The sequence below is a fragment of the Triticum aestivum genome, chromosome 5B, assembly GCF_018294505.1.
Source record: "Triticum aestivum cultivar Chinese Spring chromosome 5B, IWGSC CS RefSeq v2.1, whole genome shotgun sequence".
NCBI classification, from domain to species: Eukaryota; Viridiplantae; Streptophyta; class Magnoliopsida; order Poales; family Poaceae; genus Triticum; species Triticum aestivum.
Window position 1 is genome coordinate 457185357 of NC_057807.1, and position 25228 is coordinate 457210584.

The 25228-nt window shown below is 45.1% G+C and overlaps 1 non-coding gene across 1 annotated transcript; it reads left to right on the forward strand.

Annotated features, from left to right (window-relative positions):
• The first annotated feature begins 21718 nt into the window (after positions 1–21718).
• TRNAY-GUA (transfer RNA tyrosine (anticodon GUA)) lies at positions 21719–21801 on the forward strand. Its single transcript has one exon. It is a non-coding gene; the product is annotated as a tRNA-Tyr (tRNA).
• The last annotated feature ends 3427 nt before the right edge of the window (positions 21802–25228 follow it).

The window sequence follows — 25228 nt, forward strand, 5'->3', positions numbered from 1 at the left end:
AACACACAATGCAGTGAAGAAGAACCAATACTACCTTCATGAAACCCTCAACCGCACATGGGCTGTCCTCACTCATGTCTATAGCGCTGAAGAACTGAAGACTATGGGTCTCATGGAAGAATTTGACTGGTCTGCACCTCCTCTGAAGAAATTCAAGAGGGTCAAAGTTCCTCCACTGGTGGCCAGCTCTTATTCTTCATCGCGTGACACTGATGAGTATGAAGATTTGGACGACACTGCGGCAGGCCCTGCTACAACAAACAACCCCGACAACGCTGGCGCTCCTCCATCGACTTGAAATTCTTCAGGGGCGTTAGTCCTCAGTTTCAATCCTTTTGGTCATTTGATGACAAAGGGGGAGAAATCTGAGTTAGTCTTCAAGCGGGTCTATATTAAGGGCGTTTTTTTAAGTTACAACTCTCGTTCTTCCGAAACTTTTATTGGATCGAGTTGTAATCTTAAACCCGATGGTGCTCTGATACTTTTGGATGGTGCTCTAATACTTTGATGCACTGTGCTCTGATACTTTTGATGTGCTATTCTGCATGCTTATTCCTCGTTAATATTATTGCACGCATGCTGAATTTCATCAGGCACCATATTTCATCATGCATTTCAAATTCTTCATATTATATATCAAATGCGTGTATGAATTACAAGATATAGGGGGAGATCTCCATGATTCAACTCTTCAAATGTGCATTGCCTCAAAGCAAATTCCTCACTATGCACATCTTCAGGGGGAGTTCTTCTATATCTTGCAATCAAATTCCTCAATATCAGTATTTACACTTCATATGTTTATCCCCGTTGAAAACTTAACCTATGTTGTCATCAATCACCAAAAAGGGGGAGATTGTAAGTGCATCTAGTGCCCCTTAGTGATTTTGGTGTATTGAAGACTTATAGGTTAAGGGACTAATGCGTTTGTGAGTGTACACAGGTCTATAAGTCTATGAGGAGTTTGATATTTACAGAGAAAGTCGACCCCTAAAAATGAAGTTCTTCGACTGAAGACTTTGATATTCTGAAGACTTTCTGAAGACTTTGAAAGTGAAGAAATTGGTGTGACCTTGAAGACTTGGTATTCATTTGAGGAACATGAAGCGTGAAGACTTTTGTTTTCGTAGTTTCATTTTCTCTTTCTTGAGTCATAGGAAACACCGTACTGTTAAAGGGGGTCGAGGAAATACTAAGGAAAAATTTCCATGTGATGCTCAACTCAAAATCCTACACCTACCAATCCCTTCGAGTGAAGCCATTGGAAATCTCATACAGTTCAGTCAATTTCTTCAGTGACAGAGATGCAGTTCTTCTGGTCACTGAGGACTTTGCTCTGACTGAGGAGTTAGGAATTCGCCAGTGCGAATTGCCTACACAGTGAGGAACATGATAGCCCTGAGGAATTTGAGAGTCAAATTTCCGACCGTTGCTGTGCTGCGCGCCAGCTGTCCCAAAATATCTTATCCACCTAACGGTCATATCATTGAAGGGCATTTATGTCTTATCATGTCGGGCTGCTCCCTAGGCTATAAATAGCCGCCCCCTACAACCACTAGCTGGTTGGCTGCTCCGAGAGAACTTGACACTTGTCATTTGAGAGCAACCCATCCTCCGAGGACTTTGAGCGAAAATCATCAAGTGAGGAAAACCCAAAACCAAACCCCTACAAACCCAAAGTGATTGAGCATCACTGAAGAAATTGATCCTGCGTGGATCCGACGCTTGTTACCTTTGAAGACTGTGCTTCTTCCAGACGGTTAGGCGTCATGGTCTAGAGCATCCAAGAGGAATTGTGGATCGCCGAGTGACCAAGTCTGTGAAGGTTTGGAAGTCACCTGAAGACTTACCACGAGTGATTGGACGAGGTCTGCGTGGCCTTAGTTCAAGGAGAATACGGTGAGGACTGGGTGTCCTGAGCTGCGTGCTCAGTGACTGGGTGTCCGGGACTGCGTGTCCTCGAGTTTAAATACTCAGCCGCTCCAACCAGACGTACAACTGAGACAGCAGTTGGAACTGGTTTACCAAATCATTGTCTTCACCAACCTAACTGGTTCTATTTCCTCAACCCTTTCATTTCCTCATTACTGTGTTGATTGTTTGTTCATATCTGTGCTTGAAGACTTTGACTGAAGACTTTCTCAATTTCCTCAGTTCAATTTCTTCAGTCTGTTTGTCTTCATCTTGTGTTATCCTGTGATTACACTTTCTGTACTCTGTGCTAGTCTTCATTTCATCATGATGACCTTGCTTGTATTCTGTTATGCTTACTTCTGAGTACTTATTCTGCTGCAAGTAGTTCTTCGCTAAGGAATTTCCTCACCAACAAATTCCTCAGTGAAGAATTCATAAAAATCGCCTATTCACCCCCCTCTAGTCGATATAACGCACTTTCACCAGGCCAGGCAAAAGATGCTCAGGACGCAAGCCAAACTGACCTTATATCTCCCTGGTTCACACATACACATGTCTTGCTCGCGCTATACATATAGACCCATCCAACACTCTCCGCCCTTGTTCTCTCTCCATGTGACACGCACCCCCCTAAGTACCATAATCCCTCACTCCATCATAGGTACAAGCACTCCCCCCTTCCTAAGTATGATTATCTCTTAGTAGCCATCAGGAACACACATATTGTCGCCTTCCATCCATACGTCTATCTCGATATCTCTCGGGGCATCTTCTATCGCGCACACACCTTGTCACTCGATATCCCACCCATGTAGTCCCATCACGATCTCGGATCTCTCTATGACAAACATACACTCTCTCCTCCCCATGTCTGCATTTTCTCCGTACGTCTCTCTCGACCTCTCTCCCTTGTTTGTCAGACCCCTCTTGGCCACGTGCTAGGGGTCTTGCTCTCTCGGTTCCAAACAACCACACACTATCTCCTCACCTTGCCTCCGTTGCCGAAGATGCATGTGCGATATTTTTGCATAAGACATGCACGCTTTTTCGCTACTTTTATCGTGTGTTGTCCATGTCTCTTTCACACACGCACACACACTTTTTTCACTCACTCTTTCCATCTCTCTCTCCCTCTCTCTAGTTAGGGACTATCACGTCCATAAGCATATGGATGTTTTGAAAAGTCAAACCTCAGAAAAGTTTGACTAGGTATATGTGGAGAAAAACATTTACATCTGGAACGATCATTAGATTCATCACAACATGTACTTACCTCATACTATCATTTATCTTTGGTATCATAGATATAAGTAATTTCTATATAAACTTGATCAAAGTTTCAAAAGTTTGACTTTAAAAAAATGTTGGAACTACATTATCAAACAGAGGGAGTAGCTCTCTCTCTCTCTCTCTCTCTCTCTCTCTCGCTCGCTCGCTCTCTCTCTCTCTCTCTGCTATCTCTCACGGGCCTCCCCACTCACTCGAACTCTATATACCGACGGATTATACACTCAATGTTTCAGCGTATAGCTCCGTATATTGTTTAGTTGACCGGTGAAAATAAGTAAACTAGAGGCCCATCTGACATGCGGTGAAGTAAACAAAGTTGAAACCACTCGGGGTAGCACCCCGCTCGCTAGTAAATTGAGGGCTCATTGAGGACACACTTCTTGCGCCTGAAGGACGCACTCGCGCACAATTCACCACTGTGACGCGGCATGCACAGAAGGACTCACTCACGCACACCCAGCACACAACACACTCCAGCACACGTGTACACCGGCGTCGCCGCCGGTTGAGATGGACGGCGAGGCAGCCAACAAGCGGAGGCAGCTTGAGCCAAAACCTCATCCGGCAAGCCTGGACTTCATCAGCAGCCTCCCCGACGACATGCTGCTCATCATCATCGGCCTCCTCCCCAGCAAATCTGCAGTGCGGACCGCCCTGCTCTCCCGGCGATGGCGCCCCCTCTAGCGCCGCGTCCCCCTCAACCTCACCGTCGACAGTTGCCTCTGCGACGGGGATTGCAAACGCATGGCTGCAGTCTCCAAGATCCTTTCATCGCACCCTGGGCTAGTCAGACACCTTGACATCTGCATGTTCAGTACCAACTGCAAGGTCCAACCCAAGTTCAACGAGTGGTTCTTATCCCCCGCCCTAGATCAGCTCGAGGAGCTCAGCTTTGAAGCTGGACGATGTCGCTCTCTGCCGCCGTCCGCGCTCCGCCTCATGCCAATGCTGCGCCGTGCCAGCTTCAGCTCCTGCTATCTTCCCCAGATTAATACCGTGCCTGCCCTTCTTCTCCCTCAATTCAAGCAGCTCGACCTCTTCGATGTTGTCATCTCGAAGAAGGCTATGGAGCACCTGCTCCGCAGTTGTACTGCGCTCGAGTACCTTCGTCTTGAGCTGATCCACGGGTTCATTAGCCTCCACATTGTCTCGACGAATCTCCGATGGATTTATGTGTCTTGTTGGCCCCGCAACAAGACATCAATTGGGAAGAGATCACTCCAGCTGTTCCACGTTATGGTCATTGAGAATACGCCTTTCCTTGAGAGATTGCTTGTATCGGATCTAGAAGGTCCAACAAAAATCAGGGTCATTGATGCACCGAAATGGACAGCGTTGGTGTACTCGTCTGCCAAATTCTCTGAACTCTTTATTGGATCCATAATCGTTCAGGTACAGCACTCATCTTCTTCTCCATCTTCTTGAAATTCACATTTTTAAATTTCTTCTTGATGTATTTACGACCGTCTTCTAGAAAATGATTCCCACAAGCTTGACCCAGTCCATGCGCACAGTGAAGATCTTGGCACTAAAATCTATCGGCCCCAATCTGGATCAAGTTGTTGGATTCCTTACATGCTTTCCGTGCACGGAGAAGCTACTCATCGAGGTGAAACTTCTTTCTGATACGTCCATTTTGCATCATGCTTTTATGTCAATATTTATTGCATTATGGGCTGTTATTTCACGTTATGTCACAATACTTATGGCTATTCTCTCTTATTTTACAAGGTTTACATGAAGAGGGAGAATGCCGGTAGCTGGAATTCTGGGCTGGAAAAGGAGCAAGTATTGAAGGACTATTCTGCGCAACTCCAAAAGTCCTAAAACTCCACGAAATACCTTAAAATAAATAAAGAAAAATCGTCGCCAAAGATGAAGGCCATGGGGCCCACACCCTTGTCACGAGGGTGGAGGCGCCCCCCCTCGGGCGTGCCTCCCTACCTCGTGGGCCCCCTAGTGGCTCTCTGACGCCCATCTTCTCCCATATGAAGTCTTTCAATGAGAAAAAAATAGAAGAGAACCTTTCGGGATGAGACTCCACCGCCACGAGGCGGAACCTTGGCAGAACCAATCTAGGGCTCCGGCAAAGCTGTTCTGCCGGGGACTCTTCCCTCCGGGAGGGGGAAATCATCACCATCGTCATCACCAACGCTCCTCTCATCAGGGAGAGGGCAATCTCCATCAACATCTTCACCAGCACCATCTCATCTCCAAACCCTAGTTCATCTCTTGTATCCAATTCTTGTCTCCAAGTCCGGGATTGGTGCTAGTAGGTTGCTAGTAGTGTTGATTACTCCTTGTAGTTGATGCTAGTTGGTTTATTTGGTGGAAGATCATATGTTCAGATCCTTTATGCACATTATTACCCCTCTGATTATGAACATGAATATGCTTTGTGAGTAATTACGTTTGTTCCTGAGGACAAGGGAGAAGTCTTGCTATTAGTAGTCATGTGAATTTGGTATTCGTTTGATATTTTGAGAAGATGTATGTTGTCTAACCTCTAGTGGTGTTATGTGAACGTCGACTACATAACACTTCACCATTATTTGGGCCTAGAGGAAGGCATTGGGAAGTAATAAGTAGATGATGGGTTGCTAGAGTGACAGAAGCTTAAACCCTAGTTTATGCGTTGCTTCGTAAGGGGCTGATTTGGATCCATATGTTTCATGCTATGGTTAGGTTTACCTTAATACTTTTGTTGTAGTTGCGGATGCTTGCAATAGAGGTTAATCATAATTGGGATGCTTGTTCAAGTAAGAACAACACCCAAGCACCGGTCCACCCACATATCAAATTATCAAAGTATCGAACGCGAATCATATGAGCGTGATGAAAACTAGCTTGATGATATTCCCATGTGTCCTCGGGAGTGCTTTTCCTATTATAAAAGTTTGTCCAGGCTTGTCCTTTGCTACAAAAAGGATTGGGCCACCTTGCTGCCCTTTATTTACTTTTGTTACTCATTACTCGTTACAATTTATCCTATCACAAAACTATCTGTTACCACTTATTTCAGTACTTGCAGAGAATACCTTGCTGAAAACCGTGTATCATTTCCTTCTGCTCCACGTTGGGTTCGACACTCTTACTTATCGAAAGGACTACGATAGATCCCCTATACTTGTGGGTCATCAAGACTCTTTTCTGGTGCCGTTGCCGGGGAGTGAAGCGCCTTTGGTAGGTGGAGTTTGGTAATGAAAAAATTTATTTAGTGTGCTGAAATTTTCTATCACTTGTTACTATGGAAAGTAATTGTTTGAGGGGCTTGTTCAGGGTATCTTCACCCCGTCCGGTTGAGCCAAGAGTTGCTCCTCAACCTACTGAACCTACTGAATCTATTGAAAATGAAACTGCTTTTCAGATTCCTTCGGGTATGATGGAAAAATTGCTAGCTAACACTTTTGCAGGAGATGGAACAAAGCATCCTGACAAACATCTACGCTTTGTGGCTGATATTTGTGGACTATTTAAGCTTGCAGGTATACCCGATGATGTTGTTAAGAAGAAGGCTTTCCCTTTATCTTTGGAGGGAGAAGCATTGACATGGTATAGGCTATGTGATGATACAAGATCATGGAACTATGAAAGAGTGAAATTGGAATTTCATCAAAAGTATTACCCTATGCATCTTGTTCATCATGATTGCAATTATATATATAATTTTGGCCTCGCGAAGGAGAAAGCATCGCTCAAGCTTGGGGGAGGCTTAAATCAATGTTATATTCATGCCCCAATCATGAGCTCTCAAAATTGATAATTCTCCAGAATTTTTATGCTCGGCTTTCTGATAATAATCGCAACATGCTCGATACTTCTTGTGCTGGCTCTTTTATGATGAAGTCTATTGAATTTGGATGGAATTTATTGGATAGAATTAAACGCAACTCTGAAGATTGGTACCTCGACGAAGGTAAGGAGTCAGGTATGACACCTAAGTTTGATTGTGTTAAATCTTTTATGGATACCGATATTTTCCGTAAGTTTAGCACTAAATATGGACTTGACTCTGAGATAGTAGCTTCTTTTTGTGAATCTTTTGCTACTTATGTTGATCTCCCCAAGGAGAAGTGGTTTAAATATCATCCTCCCATAGAAGTAAAAGTAGCTGCACCTATTAAAGTTGAAGAAAAGATTGTCACTTATAATGATCCTATTGTTCCTACTTCTTATGTTGAGAAACCACCTTTCCCTGTTAGAATGAAGGATCATGCTAAAGCTTCAACTGTTGTTCGTAAAAGCAATACTAGGACTTATACACCTCCTGAGCAAGTCAAAGTAGAACCCAATATTGCTATTGTTAAATATCTCTTGTCTGATAATATTGATGGGCATGTTATTCAATTCACTGGTGAAACTGCTAGAATTGCTAAACCCTGTGATAGAGATAAACATAGACCTCTGGTAGGCGTGCCTGTTATTTCTGTTAAAATAGGAGATCATTGTTATCATGGCTTATGTGATATGGGTGCTAGTGCTAGTGTTATTGTAACGCCCCGGATTCGATGCGCCAGGTGTCTTCCGGTTATTCACCGTCGTTGCCATGTCATTTGCTTGCGTGTTGCACTTCTCCATGTCATCATATGCATTTAATATCATGTCATCATGTGCATCTCATTTTGCATAGGTGTTTGTCTCATGCATCCGAGCTTTTTCCCCGTTGTCCGTTTTGCAATCCGGCTCTCCTATGTCCTCCGGTGTCCCCCTTTTGTCTCTCATTGTGAGCGGGTGTTAATTGTTCTCGGAATGGGATGACAGTTGGCATGCGGGGTTGTTGTGTTGTAGGTAGGCTGCCTGCCAAGTTTCGTCGCGTTCGGAGTCCATTTGATAGCCCAACCGTTAAACCTAAAACCGCAATATAGTCGGTATATTCGTCGGGTGTTTTCGGTCTCCGAAAACCCGTGCCGGGCTGCTATCTCTTCTCTCTTTATAGCCTAGCCCATCTACACAGCCCACCAACCCCTCTCCTAGTCCCTCTCCGCTCCAGAGCCGTTCGATGGCGATCGTACGCTCCGAAAAGCCCCTCTAACCCTAGTTCCTACCTTTTATATCTCTCCCTTCCTTCCAAAAATGGGCAACCTAGCCTCCCCTCCCCTAGCCTCCTCCAACCTCGGGATTTGCGCCGCAGCCAACCCCCCTCCACCTTGTTTTCAGCGCCGGCCGAACCCCCCATCGCCACTTGGCGCCGCCGTCGCCGCGCCCCGGACCAATCTGGGCGCGCCAAGTCTCCCAGCGCCGCCGCTCCCCTCCATTCCCGCATGGCCACGTCGCCACTATCCAGCCCCGCCGCCGCGGCCCGCCAGGAACCCAGATCGGGCCCTGGGAAGCCCATCTGGGCCCCGAGCTGCCCAGCTCCTGTGCCCGAGCGCCTCCTGCTCCGAAGCCGTGCCGCCCGACCTCACCAGCGCCACCTCGTCCGCGCGGCCTTCCCCGTCGTCCCGCCGTGCCCAGCCACCGGAGCCGCCGCCGGTGACGTCCAGGCCAGGCCTCGTCGCCCGTCTCCTTCCCGTCCTCCTTCCTCCTCTAACCTCCTTTTCCCCTCTGCTGCAGCGCCGCCTTGGTTGCCCGTTGCCGCCGGCCTCGTGCTCCGCCGCCACCGGCCGGATCCACCGCCGGGAGCGCGGATCCGCCCATCTCCGCCATCCCTACCCTCTGTCCTCGCCGTCCCCGCCGCCAGGTGCCTAGCGCTGCCGCCCATGCCTTCCCTCGATCCAGTGGGATCGAGGAGGAGGACGACCACGTCGGCCGACATCGTGGGCCCCGCGTGGGCCGACCCGACCCCTCCTCCGGCCCAGCGTGCCTCCCAGGCCCAAGCCGGCCTGCCTCCGGTCTCCTCGCGACCTAGGCTTAGCCCACTTGGTGAGCTGCCCTCTATCCCCCGCCCGAGCACCTCATAGCTAACCTGCGCCCGTTCTGTTTTTTTTCATAGAACTGCTAAGTCCCTGACATTTTCATGCCCTGTTTGACATGTTATATCTCCATGCATACTGCTCTGTTTCGTGCCTGTAATATGTCAAATTGTTCGTCTCGATGAGTAATTCATTTCATTCCATTGCATCATTTTCATTTGAGCTCATCTTGATGCCCTAAATGCTGTTGGAAGAGTGCATGTTGCTGTTAATCTGCTGAAACTGTTATAACTTGCTCATTTGTCATTTTTGCCATGATTGATGTGTGCATCCTATGAGGTTGAGCTCTACATGTATGTTGATCTATGCCATGCCATCTTTCCAGTGGTGTCAACCATGTATTTTTGTGAGTTGTGTGCTGAGTGTATCAAGCTTGCTAAGTAGGGTAGTTGCTGTTGCTGTTTTCCTGACAGATTCTGTTATATTTTGTTGCTATGTTAACATGCTTCTACTAGTCATTTCGTGCATAATCTGGAGATGTCCTATAAACATGTTTTGATCTACATGTCTTGCTCTATCCATTCATGCCACTGGTTGCAATTATAGCCTGCTGGAGCATGTTGTTATCTTGCTCTAAAGTTTGCTAAATGATGTTGCTGTCAGCCTGTTAACATTAAGTTCAATGTTTCCATGTGTTTTCCTAGTGATCCATGAACCCTATGAACTTGCTCTTGCCATGTATAGCTTCACAAACATGCCTTCTTACTGTTGGTTGCCTTGCCATGCCATGTATTGCTCTGTGGTGAGTGGTTCAAGCTCACAAACATGCCTACTTATTGTTGTTCCTGCCATGTTTGAATCTGTAATATAACTTGCCATGTTTACATGGGTGCCATCTTATCTTCTGATCCTTTTTGGCTCATGGTCAGTAAGGGACTTTTGATCTATGCAATTAGTAGATTCATGCCATGCCTTTGTTTGCCATGATATGTTCCTGTAACATGTTGTTTGCTTGCTCTAAACATTGCAATCTGATGTTATTTCTACTAAAGTCTGAAACTGTTATTATTTGCAATCTTCCCATGTCCTTTTGAGCATGTTCTAGTTGTTTCTGGAGATAGCTCAGTGTTCATGTTTCGTTATGCTTTACCTGTACTTCATGCCCATTCCTTCTGTTTTTATGTTGGGGTGCTGTAGCATGTTGTTATGATGCTTGCAATATGCCTAGTTGCTGTTATGGGCAGATTGTTGTTATGACTTGTATAGAGTGTATGTGTTGCACCATTGCTCCGTTTTGAGTGTGCTCTATATGAAACTTGCTTGTTTTTGCATGTAGTTCCATATTATCATGTTGCATCCTTGTTTTGGTGTGTTTGCGTGATGTTTGGGTGCATTTTGCATCAATGCCATGTTTAACTTGTTTTGCTCATATCTTCTAGCCCGTAGCTCCGAATCTAATGAACTTTATATGTAACTTGACTAGAATTTCATGTAGATCATCTTGGTGCATCTTAACTTGCTGTTTAACAACTTGAACATAAGGTTTATTCAGTTCTGGACCAATTTCGAAATTTGCATATGAGGACTTATCGGAATTGTTATATGTTGTTCCCGGCCTCATTTAAACTTGCCTTGATGTGTTGTTCTTGTTTGCATCATCTCTCGCCATGAGTAGCTTCATGTAGCTTGGTCATGCATCATGCTTGTTCTGCATCATGCCTTGTTCATGTGTGGTGTGTTTACCTTGTTGTGTGCTTCTTCTTGTTAGTTCCTATTTCGTTGCGATCGTGAGGATTCGTTTGTCTACGGTTGGTTCGGCTTCATCCGTTCGTCTTCTTCATGGACTCGTTCTTCTTTCTTGCGGGATTTCAGGCAAGATGACCGCTACCTTGGATCTCACTACTATCATTGCTATGCTAGTTGCTTCGTTCTATTGCTATGCTGCACTACCTATTACCTGTTTATCAAGTCATCCCATATTGCCATGAACCTCTAACTTTTGACACCTTTCCTATGCAAACCGTTGTTTGGCTATGTTACCGCTTTGCTCAGCCCCTCTTATAGCGTTGCTAGCTGCAGGTGAAGTTGAAGATTTCTCCATGGTGGACAGGGTTATGTTGGGATATCACAATATCTCTTATTTAATTAATGCATCTATATATTTGGTAAAGGCTGGAAGGATCGACCTTATGCCTGGTGTTTTGTTCCACTCTTGCCGCCCTAGTTTCCGTCATATCGGTGTTATGTTCCCGGATTTTGCGTTCTTACGCGGTCGGGTGATTTATGGGACCCCCTGACAGTTCGCTTTGAATAAAACTCCTCCAGCAAGGCCCAACATTGGTTTTACCATTTGCCTCGCCACCACCTATATTTCCCTTGGGAGTAATTAACCCAAGGGTCATCTTTATTATAGCCCCCCGGGTCAATGCTTGTCTAAGTGTTGGTCCAAACTAGAGCGCCGTGCGGGACCATTCCTTGGCAACTTGGATTCGTCGGTACCTGTACGCTTAGCTCATCCGGTCGTGGCCTGAGACGAGATACGCGCGGCTACTATCAGGATGTCGGCACGCCGGGAGGTTTTGCTGGTCTTGTTTGACCATTGTCGAAATGTCTTGTAAACCGGGATTCCGAGACTGATCGGGTCTTCCTGGGAGAAGGTCTATTCCTTCGTTGATCGCGAGAGCTTGTCATGGGCTAAGTTGGGACACCCCTGCAGGGTATAAACTTTCGAGAGCCGTGCCCGCGGTTATGTGGCAGATGGGAATTTGTTAATGTCCGGTTGTAGATAACTTGACACCAGATCTGAATTAAAACGCATCAACCGTGTGTGTAGCCGTGATGGTCTCTTCTCGGCGGAGTCTGGGAAGTGAACACGGTTTCTGTGTTATGTTTGACGTAAGTAGGTGTTCAGGATCACCTCTTGATCATTACTAGTTGACGACCGTTCCTTTGCTTCCCTTCTCGCTCTCATTTTGCGTATGTTAGCCACCATACTTGCTAAGTCTCTGCTGCAACCTCACCACTTTACCCCTTCCTTTCCCATTAAGCTTTGCTAGTCTTGATACCCATGGTAATGGGATTGCTGAGTCCTCGTGGCTCACAGATTACTACAACAACAGTTGCAGGTACAGGTTATGCGATGATCATGACGCGAGAGCGATGCTTGCTTGCGTTGAGTTTTTCTTCTGCTTCTTCTTCGATCAGGGGATAGGTTCCAGGTCGGCAGCCTGGGCTAGCAGGGTGGATATTGTTTGAGTTTCTGTTTATGATTCATCCGTAGTCGGATGTTGTTCTTGTATATGTTGTATTGTTGTATTCGTGTGGCATTGTATGCCTCTTGTATGTATCCCCATCTATTATGTAATGTTGATGTAATGATATCCACCTTGCAAAAGCGTTCCAATATGCGGGTCTATCCTTGGTGGGACCTTCGAGTGCCTTTTGGATAGGGTCGCATATTGGGCGTGACAGTTATATCCATTGGCTTATACAAAGAGATTATGCATCAGATTGCACTTGCTGAGTTAGAAGAAATTGATGTTACAATTAAACTTGCCAATAGAGATACTATATCTCCAATGGAAATTGTTAGAGATGTTGAAGTCTTGTGTGGGAAAACCAAATATCCCACTGATTTTCTTGTTCTTGGTTCTCCACAAGATAGCTTTTGTCCCATTATATTTGGTAGACCCTTCTTGCGTACTGTTAATGCTAAGATAGATTGTGAAAAGAATGTTGTTACTGTTGGCTTGGATGATATGGTTCATGAGTTTAATTTCTCTAAATTTAGTAAACAACATCGTGAGGAAGAATTGCCTAGTAAGGATGAAATTATTGGTCTTGCTTCTATTGTTGTACCTCCTAGTGATCCTTAAGAACACTATTTGCTAGACCATGAAAATGATATGTTCATGCATGAAAGAAGGGAAATAGATGAAGTATTCTTTAAACAGGAACCTATTCTGCAACACAATTTGCCTGTTGAAATCCTAGGGGATCCTCCTCCACCCAAGGGTGATCCCGTGTTTGAGCTTAAACCGTTGCCTGATAATCTTAAATATGCTTATCTTGATGAAAAGAAAATATATCCTGTCATTATTAGCGCTAACCTTTCAGAGCATGAAGAAGAAAGATTATTGAAAACTTTGAGGAAGCACTGTGCCGCTATTGGATATACTCTAGAAGATCTTAAGGGCATCAGTCCCACTCTATGCCAACATAAAATAAATTTGGAAGCTGATGCCAAACTAGTTCGTGATCCTCAACGACGTTTGAATGCTAAAATGAAAGAAGTGGTAAGAAAAGAAATACTCAAGCTTCTGGAGGCAGGTATAATTTTCCCGTTGCTGATAGTCAGTGGGTAAGTCTTGTCCATTGTGTCCCTAAGAAGCGAGGTATTACTATTGTCCCTAATGATAAAATGAATTGATTCCACAAAGGATTATCACAGGTTATAGGATGGTAATTGATTTCCGCAAATTAAATAAGGCTACTAAGAAAGATCATTACCCCTTACCTTTTATTGATCAAATGCTATAAAGATTATGCAAACATACACATTATTGCTTTCTAAATGGTTATTCTGGTTTTTCTCAAATACCTGTGTCGGCTAAAGATCAATCAAAGACTACTTTTACATGCCCTTTTGGTACTTTTACTTATAGACGTATGCCTTTTGGTTTATGTAATGCACCTGCTACCTTTCAAAGATCCATGATGGCTATATTCTCTGACTTCTATGAGAAAATTTGTGAGGTTTTCATGGACGACTTTTCCGTCTATGGTTCCTCTTTTGATGATTGCTTGAGCAATCTTGCTCGAGTTTTGCAGAGATGTGAAGAAACTATCTTGTCTTGAATTGGGAAAAGTGCCACTTTATGGTTAATGAAGGTATTGTCTTGGGGCACAAAGTTTCTGAAAGAGGTATTGAAGTTGATAAAGCCAAGGTTGATGCTATTGAAAAGATGTCATGTCCCAAGGACATCAAAGGTATAAGAAGTTTCCTTGGTCACGCCGGATTTTATAGGAGGTTCATCAAGGACTTCTCAAAAATCTCTCGGCCTCTGACTAATTTATTACAAAAAGATGTACCATTTGTCTTTGATGATGATTGTGTAGAAGCATTTAAAATACTTAAGAAAGCATTAGTCTCTGCACCTGATGTTCAGCCACCCGATTGGAATTTACCCTTTGAAATTATGCGTGATGCTAGTGATTATGCTGTAGGTGCAGTTCTAGGGCAAAGAGTTGATAAGAAATTGAATGTTATCCATTATGCTAGTAAGACTCTAGACAATGCTCAAAGAAACTATGCTACTACCGGAAAGGAACTTTTAGCGGTTGTATTTGCTTGTGATAAATTTAGACCCTATATTGTTGATTCTAGAGTAACTATTCACACAGGTCATGCTGCTATTAAATATCTTATGGAAAAGAAAGATGCAAAACCTAGACTTATTAGATGGGTTCTCTTGCTCCAAGAGTCTGATTTGCATATCGTTGATAGAAAAGGAGCTGAGAACCCCGTTGCAGACAATTTATCTAGGTTAGAAAATGTTCTTGATGACCTACTACCTATTGATGATAGCTTTCCTGATGAACAATTGAATGTCATAAATACTTCTCGTAGCACTCCATGGTATGCTGATTATGCTACTTATATTGTTGCTAAATTTATACCACCTAGCTTCACATACCAGCAAAAGAAAAAGTTTTTCTATGACTTGCGACATTACTTTTGGGATGACCCACATCTTTATAAAGAAGGATTAGATGGTGTTATTAGACGTTGTGTACCTGAGCATGAACAGGAACAGATCCTACGCAAGTGTCACTCCGAGGCTTATGGAGGACATCACGCTGGAGATAGAACTGCACATAAGGTATTGCAATCCGGTTTTTATTGGCCTACTGTCACGCCCAAGATGTGACCCTATCCTAAAGGAACTCGAAAGTCCCACCAAGGATAGAAGCGCATCTTGAAGACGCTTTTGCAAGGTGGATATCATTACATCAACATTACATAATAGATGGGGATACATACAAAAGGCATACAATGCCACACGAATACAACATCATCTTACATAAGAGCACCATCCGACTACGGATGAAACACAAACAGAAACTCAAACGACATCCACCCTGCTAGCCTAGGCTGCCGACCTGGAACCTATCCCTTGATCGAAGAAGAAGCAGAAGGACTCCAAAACAAGCAAACATTGCTCTCGCGTCATGATCATCGCATAACCTGTACCTGCAACTGTTGTTGTAGTAATCTGTGAGCCACGAGGACTCAGCAATCCCATTACCATGGGTATCAAGACTAGCAAAGCTTAATGGGAAAGGAAGGGGTAAAGTGGTGAGGTTGCAGCAGCGACTAAGCATATATGGTGGCTAACATACGCAAATGAGAGCGGGAAGAGAACAAGCGGAACGGTTGTGAAGCTAGCAATGATCAAGAGGTGATCCTGAACTCCTACTTACGTCAAACATAACCCGAAACCGTGTTCACTTCCCGGACTCCACCGAAAAGAGACCATCACGGCTACACATGCGGTTGATGCATTTTAATTCGTATCTGGTGTCAAGTTATCTACAACCGGACATTAACAAATTCCCATCTGCCACATAACCGCGGGCACGGCTTTCGAAAGATAATACCCTGCAGGGGTGTCCCAACTTAGCCCATGATAAGCTCTTGCGATCAACGAAGGATATACCTTCTCCCAAGAAGACCTGATCAGTCTCGGAATCCCGGTTTACAAGACATCTCGACAATGGTAAAACAAGACCAGCAAGACCACCCGCTGTGCCGACAAATCCCGATAGGAGCTGCACATATCTCGTTCTCAGGGCACACCGGATAAGCTAAGCGTACAGGTACCGACGTAATCCAAGTTGCCAAGGAATGGTCCCGCACGGTGCTCTAGTTTGGACCAACACTCGGAGGAGCACTGGCCCGGGGGGTAAAATAAAGATGACCCTCGGGCTCCGGAAACCCAAGGGAAAAAGGGCTAGGTGAGGCAAATGGTAAAACCAAGGTTGGGCCTTGCTGGAGGAGTTTTATTCAAAGCGAATTGTCAAGGGGGTCCCATAAATCACCCAACCGCGTAAGGAACGCAAAATCCGGGAACATAATACCGGTATGACGGAAACTAGGGCGGCAAGAGTGGAACAAAACACCAGGCATAAGGCCGAGCCTTCCACCCTTTACCAAGTATATAGATGCATTAATTAAATAAGAGATATTGTGATATCCCAACTAAAATCCTGTCCACTATGGATCAATCTTCAACTTCACCTACAACTAACAACGCTATAAGAGGGGCTGAGCAAAGCGGTAACATAGCCAAACAACGGTTTGCTAGGAAGGGTGAAAAAGGTTAGAGGCTGACATGGCAATTTGGGAAGGCTTAAAGAACAAGTGATAGGAAGCGCAACATAGCGATAGAACGAAGCAATTAGCATAGCAATGATAGTAGTGAGATCCAAGGTGACGGTCATCTTGCCTGAAATCCCGCTAGGAAGAAGAACGAGTCGATGAAGAAGACGAACGGGAGTAGTCGAACGAATCCTCACAACTCCGGAACGAAACCGAAGCTAACGAGAGAAGCAACCCGGAAAGAAGCAAACAATATGGTAAACAACCATCACATAAGCATAGCATGATGCACAAACAAGTATGATGCATGTCCGGTTTAAAGAGGCATGGCATGGCAATATGCAACAAACAATACTACAAGTTAAGTGGAGCTCAATATGCAACGAGTTGCATATTGACAAAACACCACATTGACATATTTAGTTCAATCTCGTTTAAGCTACCAAACAATATTAAATGTTGTTAAACATGGCAAGAGGTGAAGCATAACAAAACTACCTATCTAGGCAAGTTTAAATGAGGCCGGAACAATGAACAACAATTCCGAAAAATCCCCATGTTATTTAGCAATTTAACGCAAACAACAATTTTAAACATTTTAATTGTTGTTATCATGATGCGGATGACATATGCAAGTCTTAAGCAATTTTATGAAAATGTTGACATGAGCATGATATGAAACATTTGTCACCATGGCGGAAACGAAAGGGGTGCCACGGCAATGACAATGAAAATGGTGCCACGGCAACATTCCGATGATCCTACAACTCATCGGGATGTCGGTGCAAAAGAAAGTGTGGATTAATGGGACATGCAAAAGATGGTGGGGTGATCCCGGATTCCGGGTTCCCACGGGACGGCGGCATGGCAAACGAGGAGGTACGTGCATGAAACAAAGGGGCACGATACAAACATACGGTTCATCTCAGACAACATGCATTCGGTCCACGGGTGATCATCTCGGGATTATACCTTTGAAGCGTGCATTTCGGGGCGGCTCAAAATCGTCGAGGGAAGTAGTCGTACACGTTTCGTAGTTGTACACACTCCGTAGATGTTCGGGGTCACGTGAAGGAACTTGACGTCCACGGGGTCTTCGAGGTCGACGGTAGTGGTACACACGTAGTCATGGAAGTAGTGGTTCACGTTTTGAAGAGGAACTTGACGAATCCGATGTCTCCGGGGGCGACGGTAGTGGAACTTGGTGCTTGCGCTGCATGGGTCCTCGGCGACGGTAGTGGTACACGCACGTAGACGAACTTGACGAGTCATCGTCATCCTGGTACTTGGCGAATCCCACAGCGGCGGTACAGGTACACTTGGCGGTCTTGGGTCTACATGATTTCGATGCAGTCGGGGACGTCTCAGTCGTTCAACGTAGAGGCCGTGTAGGCGAACTTGTTGGTCTTGATGACCTGAAACGAATCAACACAAGGGCCTCGGGTGGGCAGCAGCAAGGAGGCGATGGTGGTGGTCAGCGGCAGCACGGGGACGGCTCGGGTGCGGGACGAGGAAGGGAGACGCGAGGACGCAACGGGGCGGCGCGATGCAGAGGCGAAGTAGGGTCGAGGCAGGGGTGATGCGGAGGAGCTCGGCGTTGAGGGCGGCATCCATGGCGGGCCGGCGCTGAGTCGAGGCGCTCGGGCTGCAGGAGGCGAACGGCGGAGGTGCAGGAGAGTGATGTCGAGCTTGGCGACGGCCTCTTGCCGGAGATGATGATGGGGAGGCGGTCATGGGGTCGGGGACGATGGATCCAGGCGGCGGCGGCGGCTCGGGAGCCTCTCGAGGCGGAGGAAGGCCACGATGCAGGGTGGCCGAGCGGAGAGCATCTCGTACGGCGTGGTGGTGAAGCAACGGAGGGAGGCGATGGCGATGCGTGGGAGAAGGAAGGGCGAGGTGGAGGCGCACAGGAGGGGAAGGAGGAGATCGAGGAGAGGGGCTCCTCTGGCGGCGCGAGGGAGGAGAGGGAGAGGGGATGGATCGAGAGGAGGCCAGCGAGCGATGGGTGTGTCGCGGCATGCAGAGGGAACGAGAGGGGGAGCTCCTAACGGGCGCCTTCTGCGCCGGTTACCATACCTGGCGCCTACAGGGATGGTTAGTGGGCTGCTGTTTCGAAGCCCAGTTGAAAGCTGAATGTCGAATAGAATTCAAAAAATTACGCTCCCGTTAGGAATCAAACTCGTGCCCTTCGCTACCTACAGCGTTCGGCTAACCCCTACGGCATGTCGTTACTAGTGATAGAATGCAGCTCCGACACTTTAAAAACTACCATCCCATACATGATTTTCTTTTAAAAATAATTGAAACTTCACAGATTTCGGAAAAAAGTTTGTGAACATGCAAAAAACGTTGCTCCTATTCAACGAAAGTCCATTGAATTTGAAAAACGTTCATCAATTTGAAAAACGTTTTTACTAAATGTTGAATGCGTATTCAAAAATTGTTCGACACATATATTCATATTGTTTCAAAAATGTTCATCGTACATTATTTAAAATGTTCAATGGATATAAAAAATGTTCAGGATACATAATTGGTTTTGGTTATTCAATGGATATAAAAAATGTTCATCGAATATTATTTAAAATGTTCAATGGATATAAATAATGTTCATCGTGTATTCTATTTTGGTTTTGGTTATTCAATGAGTATACAATTGTTCAGTATGTTTCTTAATTTTGTTCAGTATATATTACACAATGTTCAATGTGTATTCGCAAATTGTTCAACGTATTTTCACAAAATGTTCAGTACGTGTCCGAAAATTCTGTGTATGGTGAACAATATTCAAATACACGTAGAACATTTTTTTTAAATACGATGAACTCATTTTGAATGCACGCTGAACAAAAATTCTATACATGATGAACATTTTTATACACACTGAATATTTTTCAAAGTTCATCAAATTTGACAATAGTTCATCAATTTTGAAAAATGTTCATCAATTTTGAAAAATGTTCATCATTTTTGAAAGAAAGTTCATCTATATGAAATAAAGTTACCAAATTGGAAAATAAATCTCGCGCTTAGAAAAAAAAGAAACATAGTTCATCGATTTTGATTAAAGTTCATTGAATTTGAAAAGTTCACAAATTTGATAAAGAGTTTGCATGTTTAAGGAAAGAAAGAAAAGGAAATGATAAAAGAAAAAGGAACAAGGAACAAGAAGAAAAACGTCCAGAAAATGACCAGCGAACAACATAGGTAAAGATTAAATGAAAGGAAAGAAGTTTACTAGCACAAGTGTGTCGTTGTCCTGGTGGTTAGGGCGCTGCACTCTCAATCCAGCGGCCCTGTGTTCGATCCCTGCCTCTCGCACGGAGATTTTTTGCTTTGATGATATTATTGGGCCGACCCAGGGCAGCGAGAAGGTGCGGCGGGGGGTGTGCGCCCGTTTGCGCCGATGCCTGGAACGGGCGCAACGGGCGCCATTTAGGAAACACCAACGAGAGGAGGAGATGGGATCGTGCAGAGCTCTCCCCTGCGGCTAGGGTTAGAGGGGTATAGCTGGGCCTTAGAGGCCAGCCCGGAAGAGAAGGAAGTGGCCAGAGGCCTGGCTGGACTGCTGGGCTCTCTTCTCCCTCTCTCTCAAAAGGAAAAAACAAAACAGAGATAAGAAATAGAAGAAAGAGAGGGTTAGGGAAAGAATTTGGACATGCGGACAATTTTCCCGGACTCATAAAAATGAGCTTGATCCAAGAAAAAATAGAAAGTGAGCATGGGCATGAAGTTGAATTCAAACTCATTTGAATTTAATTCAAATGAGTGTAGGAAGGAAGTGGGGATTTGGTAGACCCAAAAATGATGAGAATTTTGGAAGAGCCTCGATAAATGAGATAAGAAGTGTTGGCAAAGTTTGAGGTAAGGAATTGAGGTAGAAAATGCATGGAACTTAAACTGTAAGTGTGTTATGGTTAATTCCTAAAGAATGGAATATTTTATAATAGCTCCCTAATATTGGGAGGATATGTTATAAAGAGAAGTCACCCTTCCCTTGATTTAAATAGATCAACGATCTATGCAATTTATTTAGGTGAGTTTTAAAAAGGGGTTGCGTGATGACATGATGCAATGCACATGATGCAAGGATGAATGCAACGAACAAAACAAATCACACGACGAATCTCGGAATACAAGGAAGGCATCTGGAGCGTCGGTCTCGGGGTGTTACACCTACTCTCTTCAAGGATGCCCGTAAGTTTGTTTTATCTTGCGACGAATGTCAAAGAATTGGTAATATTAGTAGACGTCAAGAAATGCCTATGAATTATTCACTTGTTATTGAGCCATTTGATGTTTGGGGCTTTGATTATATGGGACCTTTTCCTGCCTCTAATGGTTACACTCATATTTTAATTGCTGTTGATTACGTTACTAAGTGGGTAGAAGCTATTCCAACTAGTAGTGTTGATCATAACACTTCTATTAAAATGCTTAAGGAAGTTATTTTTCTGAGGTTTGGAGTCCCTAGATACTTAATGACTGATGGTGGTTCACACTTTATTCATGGTGCTTTCCGTAAGATGCTTTATAAATACAACGTTAATCATAGAATTGCATCTCCATATCACCCGCAGTCTAGTGGTCAGGTAGAATTCAGCAATAGAGAGCTCAAATTAATTTTGCAAAAGACTGTCAATAGGTCTAGAAAGAATTGGTCCAAGAAACTTAATGATGCATTATGGGCCTATAGAACTGCTAACAAAAATCCTATGGGTATGTCTCCGTATAAAATGGTTTATGGAAAAGCATGTCACTTACCTCTTGAATTAGAACATAAGGCATATTGGGCTATTAAAGAGCTCAACTATGATTTCAAACTTGTCGGTGAGAAGAGGTTATTTGATATTAGCTCACTTGATGAATGGAGAACCCAAGCTTATGAAAATGCCAAGTTGTTTAAAGAAAAAGTTAAAAGGTGGCATGACAAAAGGATACAAAAATGTGAGTTTAATGTAGGTGATTATGTATTGCTATACAACTCTCGTTTAAGATTTTTTGCAGGAAAACTTCTCTCCAAATGGGAAGGTCCTTACGTTATCGAGGAGGTCTATCGTTTCGGTGCCATAAAAATCAACAAACTCGCAGGCACAAATCCGAGGGTGGTAAACAGTCAAAGATCAAACACTATATTTCAGGTAATCCCATAAATGTTGAAACTAATGTTGAAACGCTAGCAAATCTAATAGTTCCATCTGCTCTTCTTAACTTAAGAACGAAGGACACCATCCTTCTTATTCAGGAACCCTTTGTTTGAGGAGGGCGTATCCCCGGGAAGGGGAGAGTGGCCGAGTGGTCAAAAGCGACAGACTGTAAATCTGTTGAAGGTTTTCTACGTAGGTTCGAATCCTGCCTCTCCCACTTGTTGTCGACTTAAGAGAAGAGAAAGTAGGCGGAAGCCTAGGAGGGCCAACCGAGCGAAGCTCTTTTTTTTTGCCGTGCCGTGAAGTGCAATTTTCTCGTATGCATTTTAGAGAGGTTGTCGAAAAAAGACGATATATAGAGATTCCCCATCTATATCCAATCGAGAATAGAAGCGAGTCGCTTCCCGCGTCGGCTTGTAGTATCTGCAGTCGGCACATGCACGCGCCCGCCATCATGCCTCCTTGGTTCGGGACGAAGCCAAGCGAGACATACGATAGACGAAGGAAGCGCCCACCCAGCAAGAGGGCTAAAACCTGTAGTTTTGAACTTGCAAACTCCAGCTTCGAAGCTGGAGTGCTTTAGCCCTTTTTTAAGCAAGAATCACCGTCTTGAGCGCCTTGCGCGCTCAAGAACAAGCAAGGGATGAGCGCTTTGTTGCAGACTCCGAAAAGGAATAGGTATGTGGTACGGTAAGTAAACCGACTCCAAAACAATTTTAAATGCAATATTTCTCCGTTTTGGAATATTTAGAAAAATAGAAAAATGAGTAGCAGTCCGGGGAGGACACGAGGCCTCCACGAGGGTGGAGGGCGCCACCCCCCTGGGCGCGCCCCCCTACCTCGTGAGCACCTCGTGTGCCCTCCGGACTCCGTTTCCTTGCATGATACGTATTTTGGTCGGTAAAAATTCATTATATATACTCCCGAAGGTTTTGACTCCCGTATCACGCAAATATCATCTGTTTTTGTTTCGAGCTGTTGCTGCTGCAGATAAGAGCAAGATGTCTTCTCAAGAGTCAGCCGGGGAGAGCTGGGTATCTAACCCGACACCGGAACCAAGGGCAAACAGCGACGCTGACCACTTTGGGCCAGCAACGGAGGAAGAGATGGAGGCTGACCTGATGAGAGTAGATGCCATGGAAGATCAAGAAGTCACCTCTCGCTTCTGAGCTGGGTTTACGATGGGGGAACTACAGAGCTCAGCTATTCCAAACTCGGTTATCCCTTCCAATGTTAAATTTCTTTCCTATGAAAATATGAGGAGAAGTATCTCTGGTTCTCCTGCAGCTATGCAACACCCTTGGGTGCAAGGAGCTTTAGCCGTTACAGGAAAGCTTCGCAAGGAAATAATGGACCTCAAGCAGCAGGTCAATAAGCTCGAGGAGGAGAACCGTATTCTGAGGGGGATCATCACTAAGAATATTACACCAACAACAAAGAAGGAGACATAATCACATGGATATGGGCACTCCCCTTGGCAACTGCCAAGCTTGGGGGAGGTGCCCTGGTATCGTATCTCCATCACAACTCCTATCTTTACCATTTTTCTTAGTTCTATCCTATTAGTAGTATCTTGATTTAGTAGAATAAAGTCATGGAATGATCTAGTTTTTAGTTTTGCTTTATGATCCTTCTTTGTAATCGAGTCTGTGAGCTATATAATAAAGATTAGTGTTGAGTCAAGGGCTTGATGTGACACCACCAAAAATTTGGCCTTGTTTTAATGAATTAAAAATTTTGCCAGGAATTAAAACTTTGAATTTCTGAGCTCCTTTTTTATTTTTAAATCATTTCCTTCCCTGTGATGATGAGTTTTTCCCAGAGAGAAAACTTTCCAAATATGTCATTGGACTTATTTAATCTGTCAAGAGAAACTTTCCCTTATTTAATATAACTAATTAAATAATTAAGTTGCTTGATCTTTACTTTCTTGGAAATGGTTTTTCAAGGTTATATGGCCATATTTGAACTATAACCATTGGATAAATTCACCTAAAATTCTAACCAAAAATTGGAGATGTCATGTGATGTTTTTAAATCACTTTTATACAAAAATATCTTTTATTTATGTAATAAAGTTGAGCTCTGCATCAATTTTTACTTCTCTGGTCCAGAGTGCATTTTGCACTACAACCCTTTTAAATAATTCTTTCTAGCCTCCACCAAAATTATGGGATATTGGTAGTAGCATATGATTCAACATTATGCAAAAACCTAGTGCTGTTCTTTGAAAATTTTGAGTCAATCAACCTCTTTTTCATTCTGGTCCAGCCTTGTGATTTCTACTGCAACCCTATTTAATTTTGCTCCAAAGATCTTGTGTTTTCTCCTACTTGTAGACAGCTCTACCAATCCCCTAAATCCAGGAGCATGCACCCATTGGACTAATTTTGGTTCATGAAATAATGTCATTTATTTCCTGTCCAGAATTGTAGTTTTGCAAGACTTGCACTAACAAGTTTGTGCATTTCACCAACTAACCTCACCACCCTCTTGTGCATCCAAAGAGACCCTGATCTGGAGGATTTGGCCACCCCAAGAAATTCCTAAGTGCCCTTAGCATTTTGTCAAACACCTTATGGGCATGATCTGTTTTGACATGACTTTTGACATTGCACTGGGAGCTTGCACCCCTAATAGAACTAACATGTCCACTAGACTCCCAGTGGCTCCTGGCCTGTATCTGTTAAGTTCCAGCCTAACCCAAGCTCTGCAGCATGCACTGGCATTTCTTCAAACACGTCCCGTGCACGCCCAGAGCGCGAGCAGAGCGTGCGTTTGGCGCACGCGTGCAACCGAGCCGCCGCGTCTCACCCCGCACCCGTTCCGACTCGTGACCACCTGCAGCTAGCTGCCACGCACTCCCCGCCTCACCACTACACGCCAGCCCGCCCTGGCACCCTACAGCGCCACCGCCAGAGCACTTTTGGCGGCACGCCGGCGTCGGCCGACAGCCTCTGCTCCGTTCAGTGCCGCCCAAGCCACCCCGGCTCGCCACCTGGCCCCTGGCACAGCCCGAACTCATCCGCAAGCGTGTCCGCTAGCGTTCGTCGCCGCCACGACGCCATGCAAGCTACAGAGGGGCGGTTCGCCGGCGTCCTCATCCACCGCCGCGGAACCGACCTCGTCGCGCTATAAAAGGACGCCCCGAAACCTTCCGAGCACGCAGGCGACTCTTAAGCCATCCCCTAGGACCCCTTGGGGCAGCCAATCGACCCGGGGAGGTCATCTTCCCCACCTCCGGCAGCAGCGACCGCCGCCATGGCCCCACCTCTTCCAGCGCCACCAGGGCCTCTCCCTCCCATTTCTCTTCACCAAGAACACCTCCTTCCTTCCAGGAACCCACCCCCTACTCGATTTTGATCGGGAACCACATTCGCCCCAAAACCACTCTGCCACCGAAGCCTCCTCCGCCGCGAAGCTCGCCGCCGGCAACTCCCTCCGTCCCCACCTACCTGTCGACCACCGGGATGACCGCCCTGGAATGGTGGATCCATCCCCGCCCTCGGGGCCCCGCGAGGAGCCGCCAGTCGCCGGCGACGATCGCCGGAGCTCCGCCTCCGCTCGGGACAGAGAAAGAAGGGGGAAAAAAGAAATAGGCAAACCTGACTAGTGGGCCCCCGGGACCCACTGTCAGTGTCTCA